This window comes from Rhipicephalus microplus, chromosome X (genome assembly GCF_043290135.1).
Source record: "Rhipicephalus microplus isolate Deutch F79 chromosome X, USDA_Rmic, whole genome shotgun sequence".
NCBI classification, from domain to species: domain Eukaryota; kingdom Metazoa; phylum Arthropoda; class Arachnida; order Ixodida; family Ixodidae; genus Rhipicephalus; species Rhipicephalus microplus.
The window spans coordinates 493,045,515-493,059,969 of record NC_134710.1 but is presented as its reverse complement, the minus strand read 5'-3'; the positions used below and the strand labels follow the sequence as shown (position 1 = coordinate 493,059,969).

The 14,455-nt window shown below is 40.5% G+C and overlaps 1 protein-coding gene across 4 annotated transcripts in view; it reads right to left on the bottom strand.

Moving 5' to 3' along the window:
- LOC119161647 (low choriolytic enzyme) overlaps positions 1-14,455 on the bottom strand; it is a 1,178,895-nt gene that overhangs the window by 127,964 nt on the left and 1,036,476 nt on the right. Inside the window, exons 9-10 of one of the 4 annotated variants that reach the window (XR_012887764.1) lie at positions 13,259-13,334; positions 11,156-12,820 (exon numbers count right to left, since the gene is read on the bottom strand). The exons of the other annotated variants lie outside the window; for them this stretch is intronic. The gene's annotated coding sequence lies outside the window, so the exon portion shown is untranslated. Of the gene's footprint in view, positions 1-11,155; positions 12,821-13,258; positions 13,335-14,455 lie in introns of those variants that run through there. 4 annotated transcript variants of the gene reach the window in all.

Genomic DNA, 14,455 nt, shown 5'->3' with positions numbered 1-14,455 from the left:
TAGGACACTTGGCAGCGAATGGAGGGAGGGAGGGGGCTGAGTGAGCCGAGGTGGTCGAAATAGACGGCATAATAATAAGAAAAACGAAACAGATCAATGGGCAAGGAAGGGCTAGTTGTCGGTTGGCGGGACTGTAGTGGACAAGTGGGGGGCGTTTATTGCGCGGGAGAAAAAAATAGATTTCAACGACTTAAGTTAGGGGTGCGTTTATAGAACGATTAAGTATGCTATTCAAAGCAACAATTCAAAAATATTTAAAATTTGTATCAGTACCCGTTTGATGCTTGTGCTTTGCAGCGCCATTACATGTGTTTTGTGTGAAATTGCGCAGCTAACCAGAGAAATTATACTTACCTTGTTTGGCCAGCAATTCGCACTTTTGTATGCCTTGTTATGTTGATCTATATCTATACTTGTATATCGCAGATAATCAGGCTATAGAAATATTGATCTGCTTTGTTAAGAGCTTAAGCAGCCACACTCTATAGCACACACAATCTTTTGGCATTTTCGCAGCGTTGTAGTGCGCCACATAGAATATTGTAGAATAGAATAATTTTAAATAATTTGGTGTATAGCTCTGGTTACATGAAACATTAGCCAAAGTGTTTCAACACACACGCACATAAAATTTTCTGCTACACTGACACAGCATAGACGATAATGATGTAGGCATAGCTAGTCACTAAAGAACACGCTCACGAAAAACAAAATGAGTATGACAACATAGGTGGTTGTGTATGAAAGAAGGCAGACCTAACAGCCCTTGCCTGTTTCATGCGTTTTGTATGCGCATGTTTCGTCCCTATGGATGTAACCAAACTAATCCAACTATTAGGCCCTCTATGCGTACATTCCTGTTTGCATCTTCTGCAATAGTTTGTGCGTTTTAATTATTACGTATTTATATCTAGCAGTTCAGAGATTAGTCAGCACCTGTTCTACTTACTTGTGATACATTATCTGTTGCATGGCTATTTTCGTAAACTAAAAGGAAATTTTCAACTGCGAAAGAGCTGCTTATGCATGCGCTCAAAGAATAAGAATAGCATGTCTTATTGATTTCTGAGAGTAGTCAGCCTTACTCGTGGCCTCAAGTAATAATTTTGCTGACCGATAAGCAACCTGTGAAAGACATATTATGAAATTATCCAGTATTCCAAATTTATGTAACTGGAGAAGAAATTTGCAGGTCAGCTTCCAAAAATACACAGTGCTGTGTTTCCAGGAGCAGTTGCCATTGTATAAGTGCTGTTGATCCCCTCACATTGGGTCTTCCTCGATGCTTTGCGATAGTTTCAGGCAGTAGATGAACACCTGTGATGTGTACACGCCTGCAAAAGGACCCTTAAAGCTAAATGATAAGCATTGCTACTGTTTTGTTTGAATTGGTATATATAATTTTTATGTGACCCATTGTAGTGGCTTATCTTTAAGGTGTTCATTTCCGATGGAGGCGGAAATGTTGTAGGCCCGTGTGCTCAAATTTGGGTGCACGTTAAAGAACCCCAGGTGGTCAAAATTTCCGGAGCCCTCCACTACGGCGTCTCTCATAATCATATTGTGGTTTTAGGACGTTAAACCCCACATATCAATCAATTATCTTTAAGGTGTTCTATCTAAGCAAGAAATCTTGTATGAAGGCTGAAGTTTGAGCGTCCTGGTATATTCAAACATCTTTGTGGGTGCATGCTTGAAGAGAGAAGTACTTTTTCGCCACAGCATACAGTTGCTGAGGTTTTCGAGGAGCCACGGTGTAGACTCAGTGACGGCACTTGAATACGTACACCAATATGCAAAGACGCTCGTAAACGCAAAAGTAAACAGTGGAAAAGCTGAAGTGGAGAAGCTAGAGCTTTCTAACATAGGATACGTCATAATGAGGTTCTCATTGTTCCTAATATTTAAAATGCTCTGTTGGATGCCAAGCCGCGATGGTCTATTGGCTAAAGTGCTCGGCTGCTGACCCGCAGATCGTGGGCTCGAATCCCGGCTGCGGTGGCTGCGTTTCCGATGAAGGCGAAAATGTTGTAGGCCCGTATACTCAAATTCGGGTGCACGTTAAAGAACCCCAGCTGGTCGAAATTTCCGGATTCCTTCACTACGGCGTCTGTCAAATTCATATGGTGGTTTTGGGACGTTAAACCTTACATGCCATAAATGCTTTCTTGAATGTCGTGCATGTCCTACATGAAAAATGTTGAAAGAACAGCGCGGTACTTCTATTACGATGAACTGGGTGCCGACAATGCAGTGCACTCTTCGTCACAACCTGAAAGCAGCTGTTTCAGGCTCACGACCTCATTTAAAGGGTTGCAGCACTGGTGGAAGTTACTCATAGGATGAACCAAATATCTTGTACATTTTAGCAAGATACCTCTGATGCAAAAGGTTTCATCCGAAGCTATGTGACCAATGTACTATTTTGTTTTTCCAATATTACTATCAGTTTACCACAAAATTAACAGCAGTGCGTGTAGAAAACTATGTACAGACGCATAATGTTAACATAATTGTATGATAAACTACAGATGACCTAGACGTCTCCAACCTAAAAGGTTGATTTACTAATAGATCATTCCGCACCATACTACGCAGCTATTTTTGCGACCGTCTCAAATGCATTTGAAAAAATTGTGCTGATTTACTGCATTGAAAGCAGTGAAACGGTAGAATATATCCGAGAAAAAAATCGTTTTGGTCACGTGGTTACCTTGTGAACTTGCCAGAACGTCGTTTCGGTGTTGTCCGTGGAAACCTTTATTTTAAAAGTACTGCTCCATTTTTCTATATCAAACTTTGTTTACAATCTACGTAAAGGTTCTCGTGTGAAGTGTTTGCAGGTCAGTGATATTAGGGCTTTTTACTGGCACATATGTCTCCAAGAATTTAGCCAAAATGTCTTATATTTGGAGTTTTTTCTGTTGCAATACTGCACTTTGTAGGAATATCTGAGTATTGAATACTTAATTCACAAAAGACATATTTTGAGGAAAATATATTTTGAGACCTCTCACTGGGGTAAATTTTATCAGAAAAAAATCATATATTACACCAAATAGCCATTTTTGTTCATATTGAGAAGCGATTTGCACCATCGAGTGTCCAAATCAAAAATCACCTTCAAATTTATTTGGAAAGAAAAATAAACAGCAACTTTTATGTGCCGAAGTTTATCACTACATTTTTTTCTTTTAAGGAAGAAAATAATTTTTGAAGTTTCCCACTGATGCCCATAAAAAATTTAAAGACAGCAACTGCCGTATGACCAAATGAGAAGAGAGGCGGCAATGGAAAAGTTCGAAAATAACTTTTCTCCTTAAAACAAAAAATGGCATAATAAATTGTGCGATATAAAATGAACTGTCTATTTGTTTTTGATTTATGTGTAAAGGTAGTTTTAAATTGGAACACCCAATAGTGCGAATCGCGTCTCAATACAGAAAAAAATAATTTTGCGAATTTATGACTTTTTCTTATAGTGTTTATTGGCTTGAGAGGTCTCAAAATATTTTTTCCTAAAAATATACCTTCTGTGGAGTAAGTATTCACTACTCAGATATTCATACAAAGAGCAGTGTTGCAATAAAAAAATACAAATCTTATAGGCACATGTAGATGTAGATCTTAAACTCGTGGCTCCACCCACCCCTAGAGATCGGCCGAGAATCGGGTAACTTACCAAAAAACCAAATGTATATAAATTAATACTAGCGAAAAGAAAATGAACAAAATAACGGTTCTTTTGTAAAGTATTTTCGAGATAATAGCAAAAGTTGGGATAGTTGGTGATTCATACTTGGGAAGTAAAAACAGCGCGAAAATATAGACAAGGACCGAGGAAGAGACGAGACTGTGCTGAACTCGCAACTAAACTTTATTGAAAGATACGCGCACATATATCAAGCATTCGACCCGGTCACGTGGAAAACCAAAGGCGTCTGCTCATCAAAGCAAACAGGGTACGAAACAAGCCTAATCACATTGATCAACAACACGCGAATAACAACCATAAAAAACAAAAAACACATGTTTCTACTTGCCAAAAACATACGCAACGGTCTCTAACAAACTAATAATCACATTAACATGGCAGCGCTGAACCCAGGTACCGAACATCTTCACCAAGGGCCACAGACGGCTTGCTTATACACATTTCCCCCTCCTTTTCAATGAAAAGGAGGAGGAAAGGTGACCAAGGGGACCAAGGGAATCACCGAGTTCTTTTGGGGCAAGGTGCGACCGACACTTCCAACCAGGAGTAAGAAAGGATTGGCCCAAGGTGAAGTGGGTCTTCTTGGTGATTGTTCTATCTCGGAGGACGTTAAAAAGGTTTTAAAACTGGGAGCCAAGTTCGCGTTTGAACCTAATCTTCCACCGGCGGAAAAGGTAGCTTTTTCAAGGAACATTTCCTGGTATGTGCCTAGAGGCGAGCAGATACGGTGCGTGTCTGATTGTATAGATCTATGCACTCGAACGTCGTTGGCTAGGTGAAGGCTCTCCCCTGACAAGTTGGTCGTCGAATTTTTACAGAGAAATGGGCCTAGGATTTGTTTGTCGGATAAGGTAGGAATGTTTGTGGTCATGAATGAGGGCGTTTACAATGAAAATTTTGAGACAGCCGTACTAAAAAATTTCGGAAGAGTGGACGTTAAAACAGGGAAGGTGAAATAGCAGGCTATTGCTATACTGCAAGATAAGAGTCTGTCCGGTCTTGTCAGTAGAGTGAAAAAGGCAAAAGAATTAAACTTGCAAGTTTTTTCTCAGTGAAAACCCATAAACTTAATTCTCCATTCAGAGCCATTGTATCGGAAAAAAGGACTTGCATGTCGTGTTACTTGCAGATGCACCCGGAAGCCCTCAATGTAGTCGACCATTTTGTAGTAAAGAACTCTGAAGGTGTAGTAGATTTTCTCAAAACTAATAACCCGGGTTCTTGTTCGGTTTTCAGCATCAACATTGAGGACACGTTTTATTCCTAACTGCATGTTGAACTTCTCCAGAGTGTTAAGTGTTAAGTAATGTGTAGTGGAGGACAATAATGAAGTTAAGTTCGTTAACATGTTTCCTTGGAAAGCTTTCGGGAATTGTTGACGTTTTACTTGCGGTCATTGTGTGTGGAGTGGAAAGGGGGCTTTTATGTCCAGAAATCTGGGGTTTGCATCGGATCTAGGGAGGCACCAGTTTTAAGTAATATTTTCCTCACACAAGTCGACAGGACGTTGCCGATAAATTGATGAACATGTCCTCCCGCATTTTTCGGTATATTGATAATTTCCTTGTTGTAATAAAAACCGACAGTCAGCGTAGCATGAGAGCTGACATATTAAACTTCTTTAAGGGTTCTGGCCATGAGCTTAAGTTCCCCTATGTGCTGCCTGAAAAAGGAGAGCTTCCGTTTCTTGATATTCGAATGCGGTTTGACGAGGAACATTTGTGTTGGCGACACAAGCCCCGATCCGTAAAGGGTATCTGGCCGTTCACCTCAGGCCATTCTAAGATAGTTGGTCCGGCATTATTTATGCTGCGCTGCGGAGTGCCCTACTGAAAACGTGCAGCATGCGTTGAAAGTAAGTTTCATGAGCCAGGTTGAGAGGCTGCAGTCGGCGGGCTACCCTGATACGGAAATCGTTAGAAATTGTCGAAAGCTAATCAAGTGGCTCAAAGGCGTAAGTGATACGCACAGGAGAACAGAGTGCCTGCGCAATGAAAAGAAACCAGTTGTGGTACCCTACGTGCACATATTTTCACATTGCTTGAAAAATGTGGCCAGTAGGTATGGGATACATGCGGTGATGTCCACTCCCAAGAAGTTGCCCTCCATTTGCTCCCGCGTGCATAAAAAGAGTTCGGATTTACGAAACACCTGCTCGTACTGTCCGGAGAAGAGAAAAAAATAGATATGTTCAGTGTAAATCGTGTGTTGTATATATGTTGCCATTGTTATGGGGGGGCGGGGGGTACATAGGACAAACCGGGCGGTGCATTAACGTGAGACTAAAAGAACACTTAACCTTTAACGGCCACTGGCGGTTTGCACCTGCCAGCTCACTGTAGAGAGTTTGGCTGCCAACCTTTGGCAGATAAAGCCACTTGTTTGATTGGACATCGGAACAAGTGCCCCAGGGAAGTGATGGAGGCTTTTTTTCGTAGAAAAGAAGGGGGAAATGTGTATAAGCAAGGCGTCTGTGGTCCTCGGTAAAGACGTTCGGTACCTGGGTTCAGCGCTGCCATGTCAATGTGATTGTTAGTTTGTTAGGAACCGTTGGGTATGTTTTTGGCAAGTAGGAACGTGTGTTTTTTGTGTTTTTTTCTTGGTTGTTACACACGTGTTGATGGTTAATACGATTAGGCTTGTTTCTTACCTTGTTTGCTTTGATGCGCAGACGCCTTTGGTTTTCCACTTGACCGGGTCGTATGCTTGATATATGTGCGTTTATCTTTCAATAAAGTTCAATTGCGAGCTCCGCGTGGTGTCGTCTCTTCCTCTGTCCTTGTCTATATTTTTGCGCTGTTTTACTTCCCAATTATTTCTGAGAAAATATTTTGATGAATTAGTTCCTACTGACTTAGCAATAAATGAGTGATATCAAAGAAAACTTTTCAATAGCCTACATGTGTTAGTTGATAACCTTTTAGTATTGAAGTTTCTAAGTAAATCTCTTAGACTGTACAATAAAATCTTGCACGGCCGTGCACACTTTCCAATTGCTGTGCCCCAGGGTATGCGCACTTAAGGATAGTGAATTCGACGTTGTCAAAGCTAAGCCAAGGATTGGTAATGGTATTTGTAGTGATACTTTTCTTTACGTTGAAAACTTTTTTTCAAGACATATAAAAGTGCTCCACAGTTTCCTCTTCTCCTCAAAAAGAACAAAGTGGAGAGGGAGTCAAGCCTGCTCTAAACAAATAAAAATTTAATGAAGAAATACGACAGAGTAATTGAATGATTAAAACTTCAAGGCATTGCTTATGACATGAGGAAGTTTTCCAGGGTGTCATTAGATGGTTGAAATCCTGAGAATTTTTTAAAGATTCTGTGGAGAATTATGGCTTCAACATTTGCCTCCGAAATCTAGAAGCTACTATAAAGGCTGTTGTAGGGGTGATATTATTTGCTGGTCCGTCTAACGCCACTTTTGCTAGTGCATAAGCTGTTTCATTTAGAGTTATGCCTCTATGCCCCGGTGCCCATAATAATCTCACCTGGGTTAAGTGATGAGAGATACTAGGGAGTTGAATTCACCTAATGCTTTCAAATCACCGGATGCTGTGAGCGCACTGCAGACTGACGAGGAGTTTGTTATTATACAGCGGAATTCATTGATGTTGGCAGTTTTCAAGGGCCAATATTAAGGCTAAAAATACTGCAATAAAGATAGGTGTGAAACCTGAAATTTGGAGGCAAAAGGACCAGTCTAGAACAGGGCAGTATATACCAATGCCACTCTTTTCATCTCGCTATGAAGCGTCCGTCGCAGTGATGACATGTGCTTGCATTCCTAGCAGGTAGTCTTGTATAGTAGCTCTCAACAAATTACTCGGCAGGTGTTTAGCACTATTAGAGAAAATGTCAACAAAGTATATTTGGGGAGAACTTGCCGAGCTACCAATTGGCAGGACCTCCGTAATTTGCGCAAACAGTAGGTCGAGAAGGGACCGTACAAACTTCACTTGAGGTGTGTGAAATCTAGGCCAATGACAATTAAAAAATAAACCTGGTTGTGCAATCGAAACTGTTTCTTTACGTCTCAAAGGAGATTCAAATGCCCTTAAGTACATTCGTGCCGTCAGTATTTTGAATCTGGTGAGGAGTGAGGAAATTCTAGTTTCTATAAATAAAATGTTATTCGCTACAAATTTATGTAGCCTTTAGCAAATGCACAGTTCCTGTTTCTCCAGAAGAACAAGGGGACGTAGCTTATAGGCAGGTGCCCCGGAGTATAAGACACATCTAAATTCTAGAATCGGCCTCACATTCATGTGGTATATTGATAATAACATGATTCTGCGTATTCCTGATCGTGTGTTGCTTATCCTCTGTTACAAGCCGACTGAGCGAACACCATTTGCAGCAATATATTCGATGTGGTTTTGTCATACTAGAGAGCTGTCGTATATCACTCCTAGGTATTTGATGATTTTTACTTGTGGAATGGTATCACTTTTGTATGAGAGAGATATGTATACTGGGTCTTTTATCGAAAATACTAATAATGCAGAGTTGTTCACGTTTAGAGACACATCCATAACGTCGAGCCAGTGCTCTATTTCGGATAAATACATTTGGAGGTTTTGATAGAGAGCGTGAATGTCATGAACGGACGAAAAGAACGCAATATCGTCAGCATACACACATGGCTGAACATTCTCATTGCATGGAATGGAGCCTATTAAAATGTTGTATGGTACCGGAGAAATGTGCCATTAAAACCAGAATATTATTAGGGAACTTCAAACACCTTACACAAGAATCTTTACTCAACATGTAGACCAAGTTTGGCATAGAATGTACTTTTAAAATAATTTTGTCCTTAAACAACACCCCAACGACATTCTGGGAAGTGACGAAGGCCACCGCGTGACCAAACATTTTTGTTCTCGGAAATATTCTACCGCTTCACTTTTTTGAATGCAGTTATTCAGCACAATATTTTTCAAATTCATTTGAGATGGTCGCCTAAATGGCTCAGATGTTTGGCATGGAATGACCCTAATAGTGTGTCATGTACACAGCAGAAGGTCGTATGTTTATTAAGCCCTCTATTTACCAAGAAATGTATTGAATCTGCGTTCTCTCAGGCGCTGTAGAACCTTGCTTTTTTCAGAATTCTAAGCAGACCGCACGTGGTATAGTTGTTTACATGTGCAGCGACGGCATTCATATCTAGTAGAACTCGCTGTTGGGATAGATGGTGCTTGTCTGAATTAAATATTAGTCAATTTTGCACCAAAATAACGTCCATACAAACAAAAAAATACATAAAAGTGACGGGCACTCATTTGCAACTGTTTATTCCTTGAGGAAACGGGCTATTAGAAACCCACTTCTTGTTCACGCATGTGCAACTTGCTCGGGCTGTTACTTACCTAATCAAGCTAAAGGACACATGATCGCTAAATATCGTGCTTCCGACTCTTACAGAATGAGTGTAGTTTCGCTAACGTAATTCATACCCCCTTTCTTTTTTGAGAGGCCTCCGAAATTTCTCATCGTGTGATTCTACATGTAGTCACATGTGCGCTTAAATGGGCACCGTTCTTGTTCTTTACCGTGAGAGCGTATTCCCTCACTCAATGTCGGAGCACCCCGTCTTGCTAATACGTATCTTTCTGCACAATAGGGGTATTTCGTAAACCACTTCAGTGGCACACTTTGTGAACGGCCACGCATGCTTCTTTTTACAGCCTTTCAGCTGTTGAGCCTAGTTTTCAGTGATGCAATGGCACAACTTTGCTAGTTCGGCAGGGGCGACGAACTCCAGCAGTACTTCATGCCAACTCGGCACATTTTTAAGGTTGTGTGCAACCTCATGAATATGTGCACAAACAGCTACAAGTGAGCACCCGTTCGGTCTATGTGTTTTCTTCGTTTGCATGGTCGTGGTTTTGGTGCGAAATCGAATATGTTCCATTCGGATATTCATATCCTTTTACAGCACAAGCTGAATGTCTGTAGCACAATATATATGATAATTTCTTATTCATATTTGCGTGTTCAAGAGTACAACAGTTAAGCCAATTGTGTTAATTGAATACAATTTCTTAATTTTACAGAAACCCGGTTTAAAATGCCCACCCGGCCTCAAAAGTTTCTCAGTAATTTTAATTTGATCAAGAATTATAAAATTCAGTTATCAACGTAGCTTTGTGCATCAATATGATGTGTACAGTTTATTGTTCTAAAACCACCATAGGATTCTGAGAGACGACTTGGTGGAAGGCTCCAGAAATTTTGACCACCTGGGGTTCTTCAACGTGCACCCAAATCTGAGCAAACGGGCCTACAGCATTTTTGCCTCCACAAAAATGCAACCGCCACAGCCGCGATGCCATCCCGTGACCTACGGGTCAGCAGCCAAGTACCTTAGCCAAAATATCACCGCGGCGGGGCCATCATTGTCTAATCCAATACAGATGCACCAACCATAATTCTTACTTTTTATTTACTATACCCTAACCTTTAGGCGAAATAAAATAAAAAAAGGAGAGCGGTTTAAAAAAAAGTTCCGCACCTCTTTCTAAGACGTGCACAACGCTTTTTATGACAGTTTTGCCACAGTACATTTTTGCTCAGCGGAAAAGTGCTTTATGATTTGGAAGTGGCAATTAATCTTCGCTGTCCCAGCACACAAAACATTTTTCCCTTTATTACTCACGCATGCCCAAGTAACGCAGAGTGTTATCCCAACGTTGAATGAAAGCGCCCAGATGTCAGTCAGCAACGTTGCCTAAACGCGCTTAACGTCCTCTATTTTGATCACACGATAACGTTGCTTGTAACATTCAGGACGATATGGCAACGTCCAGGATCACATTTTCAACATCGCGGCAATGTGTTCGCAACATAGCAACAACGTAATAATAAAATTCTAGCAATGTGATGTCAACATACGAGCAACGTGACGGCAGCATACCAGTAACTTAATGCCAACATTGCTGTGTCACGTGTTGACTTTCATGTGACGTGCGCAGAAAATAGATACTTCTGTGTGTGCGTTATTAATAAAAGGCAGGTTGACTTGGTACGGGAACTGCCGCGAAGCTTCGGACTAGAAAAAAAGGTCTGGTATGGTGTGAAAAATTGCATTATTGCACAAAAACTGTTTCCTAGCAGCACTTTATCAACACATTCGTAGATGCATAAACAAGTGTAGTTGGAACAGCCAAGCTATAAAAATGTCAAAATACACTTGTGCATGTCCAAAAGACCAAAAACACACTTTTCAAACTCCAAAGCTTCCAACACATGTGATATACATACTGCATTTTTAAAGCATTAAAATTTGATTTTGCTCTGTGTAAGCAATGACTACAATAAGTGAGCATGTGTTGAGGGTGCAGTATTTTTGTGTGCAGGAATGCAGCAACCTTGAGGACATGCAGTCACACTGCTTAGGCAGGAAAGAACATGCCGAAGTGCCTGAATGCAATATGAACGAAGAAAAAATACATTTATTTACGAAGATTACCCACTTCTTATTTATTTGTCAATGTCACAGAGAAGACATTAATAGGAGTGTTACAAAACACATTTTAAGCATTCAGTAATAAATATGAACAAGGCACGTTGCAAGTTTCTTTCATACTATGTCAACTGCTGCGTCGTAAAAAACAAACACAGGTGCAAAGTGAAAACACAACTCGTTTATAAAATTTTAGCAAACGTTTGACGAAAAAAGCATTTATCTATAGTACTTACAATATCAGTGGGAAAGTGAATAGGCAAGGAAGAAGACACTGGAAAAACTGCTATGTGTTAAATACATACGAGGGCACAAATACCTTAGACAGCCGTTGTCTTTCGGTAATTTTCCAACAGTGATGTATGCATTGTATACAATGATGATTATTACTGCTGCTGACTGTCTATGTCATGATTTTATGAACAGAGACAATATAGCAGCATTGAAAAACTCTCACATACCACTCAGGTACAGCTTGTTTTGGCGAAGCCTAAAAGATTAAAAACAAGAACTTCCATCTATCAAAACAGAAAACCTGCAAAAATCTGTGTAGAAAAACTAGTTGGATATCAAAAGAAGCTTATCAGTTTAAAAGCAACTGAACTTCATGATTACTGCCTGACACGCATTCAGTGAAAAGTGGCCCAATAAATGTGGCTGATTGATTACATGAAAAATACACCTTTGAAAGTTAAGATACGTGACACCCGTTCAGAAAAAGCCAAACAGAATCAGTGGAACAACTGCTTGGTGTAATTCGCGCAAAACAGTGACCTCCCAGCCACAACCAAGCGAGAAATATTGATCACAAAACGAATACACAAGGCATGCAGCTATTTTCTGCTCAGTTCATTACCAAGTTGTCCTTTTGTCCATTGGGTGATTAAACTGCCTTGACACAAATAGTCTTGTTCCTTCAATCCAGATTTTATTAATTTGTATCTATAGGTGAGCTCAAGTTATCTTTAGATTGTTATGCACTGTTCTGCATAACTGTCTAGTATTTTTCATTTATGCATTTCTTGCGTTGTGTGTGCCACTAATTATAGCATTTCAACTTGTTTGGACTTGCAGTGAATGCAGCTTCCAAGTTGATAATTTGTAGTGGGTGGTTATGGGCATCTTTGCAAAAGTGGCAAAGTATCCTCACTTGCTGGTGGAAGTCGTTAGGAAAGAATTTGATTTTTCGAAGGTATTCAGAACGAGTATTATGACCAAGTACCCTATTTCTCACAAAAATATAACACCAGAAATGTCAGCTACGGATACACATACAATCACACTTGTGGGCACAAGAACAGCAGCAGGCACTGGAAAAGCAATCTTTTAGAGTAGAATGACAAATGGACACCAACCTGCATCACCGTGAGAGAAGCGACTAACAGCCATACCTCCAGAACAGTGCACATGTCCAGTGGAGTTCACATATGTAAACTGAGCAGCATGTTACAGTTGCCAGTCTTTGCTCGAGACTTTGCCAATGTGGTTCGACTTGAGTGAACAAGCTCGCCCGGTCAGTGTACGTCCAAGAGGGGCACACTGTCGACAATGTCGGCAAACATCAATTGCAGGGTTATGGCTGTGACGACCGTGGAACAAGCCATGATGCGAGACCGTTGGTTGGAAATGAAAGCCTGCATTATGAGTAATTTGACCCATACTAGTAGCTTATCAAAGAAAATAATTAAATGGGAACACTTCTCTAAAAAAAATGCAGATAACCGGCTGACAAAATCTGCCTGCAACATCCTATGAAAGCTGTGCCAGGACTGACAGAAAGCTATCTGACAATCCAGCAGTGAGGAAACCTAAATAGTGCTGAGATAACATTTGTGAAGCTTTATTGAGCTGAATTACTGGCTCCTTACTTATTATTGATGGCAAACAATCAACACTTCGAGCTTATTTACGGTCTTATTTTAGTTCTCCAGCTCAAACATATTCATTCTAACTAGTTATGTTTAGGGTTGCAAAGTTTGTTGAGTAAATGTTTTTAAATAAAGCACAAAGAAAATTTTTAGTAGCTTAAAATTGCCATATATTATGGCGCTTATCAAACGGGTGGCACTCACAGCGTAGTATTCCGTTCTGTCACTCCTCATCAGCTGCATTGGTTACAAAGTAAGATCCAATTCTGCAGCTCCTTTTCTTCTTCCGGCACGTGCATGTGTACCAAAAACAAAATAAAAAAATTATTCAAAACATCAAAATAAAATTATCAGCGTGTTTTTAGTACACCGCAGTATGAAGCAGAGTTATAACTAAGGAGCAGATGTAAAAATGTTCCAAAAACAGGCCAGTTCATGATTAAAAAAATAGACTCATACTAAACACAGCAAAATATAGCAATACCTACATGGCCGTTTCGCCAAATATGCAGCTGGCATCCTCACTATGACCTGGGACCAAATGAGTGGAGGTTACACAGTTTGCTGCTTGTCTCATATATCGCTTAGTATGCGGCCGCGGTTGATGTGGCGTGCCAACTTGTCACAGCAATGAATCACGACTCGAGAAGATTTCTCTTGTCCTGCTTTTGTTCCTGAGCTAGTGTTGTCTAATTACTGAAGTCGAAGCCATGTCCAGTCGTCGAGCAGTGTTCGGCTAGTTTTGTCTTATAATGCGTGCTATGGGTGGCTTTTGCAATGTTTTTTTGTGCTCTTTGAGCCATGTTGGTCTCTTCCGGCCTATTTTACTTATGCATGTGATTTCGCATACATCACTGATCAGCAATTGCAGTCATATAGATGAAAAACGTGGTTGGTGAATTGTAACGAAGCCATTATCTGAACAGGTTTATCAACGACACCCAGAAACACATGCAAAAGAAAACAAGGAGTGGCCCATGAGAAAACACAAAACCCATTGTTTCTGTACCTTACGTTGAAAGTTTTTGAGACTCCATTCGAATATCACTTCGTCCACTGGGTATTAAAACAATGTTCAAGCCTCATTGTACCTTGGTAAACGTGCTCTCTAAGCTCAAAGACAGCACCCCTGCGAATGATCAAAACAGGGTTGTTTACCATTTCCTGTGCGGTGGCTGCGACACCACTTATATTGGCAAAACTTGCAGAAAGTGGTCAACGAGTTTTAATGAACATAAAGGGAACGTCACAAAAACGAAGTATTCTCAGACAAAACTCATCAAACACTGCTTGAAAATGGGGCATGCCTTCGACTTTCGTAATTCGATGACGCTGGCTCAGGAACAAAAGAAAGGGAAGAGAAAGCTTTTCGAGTCGTGCTTAGACCATCGGGAACAGCCA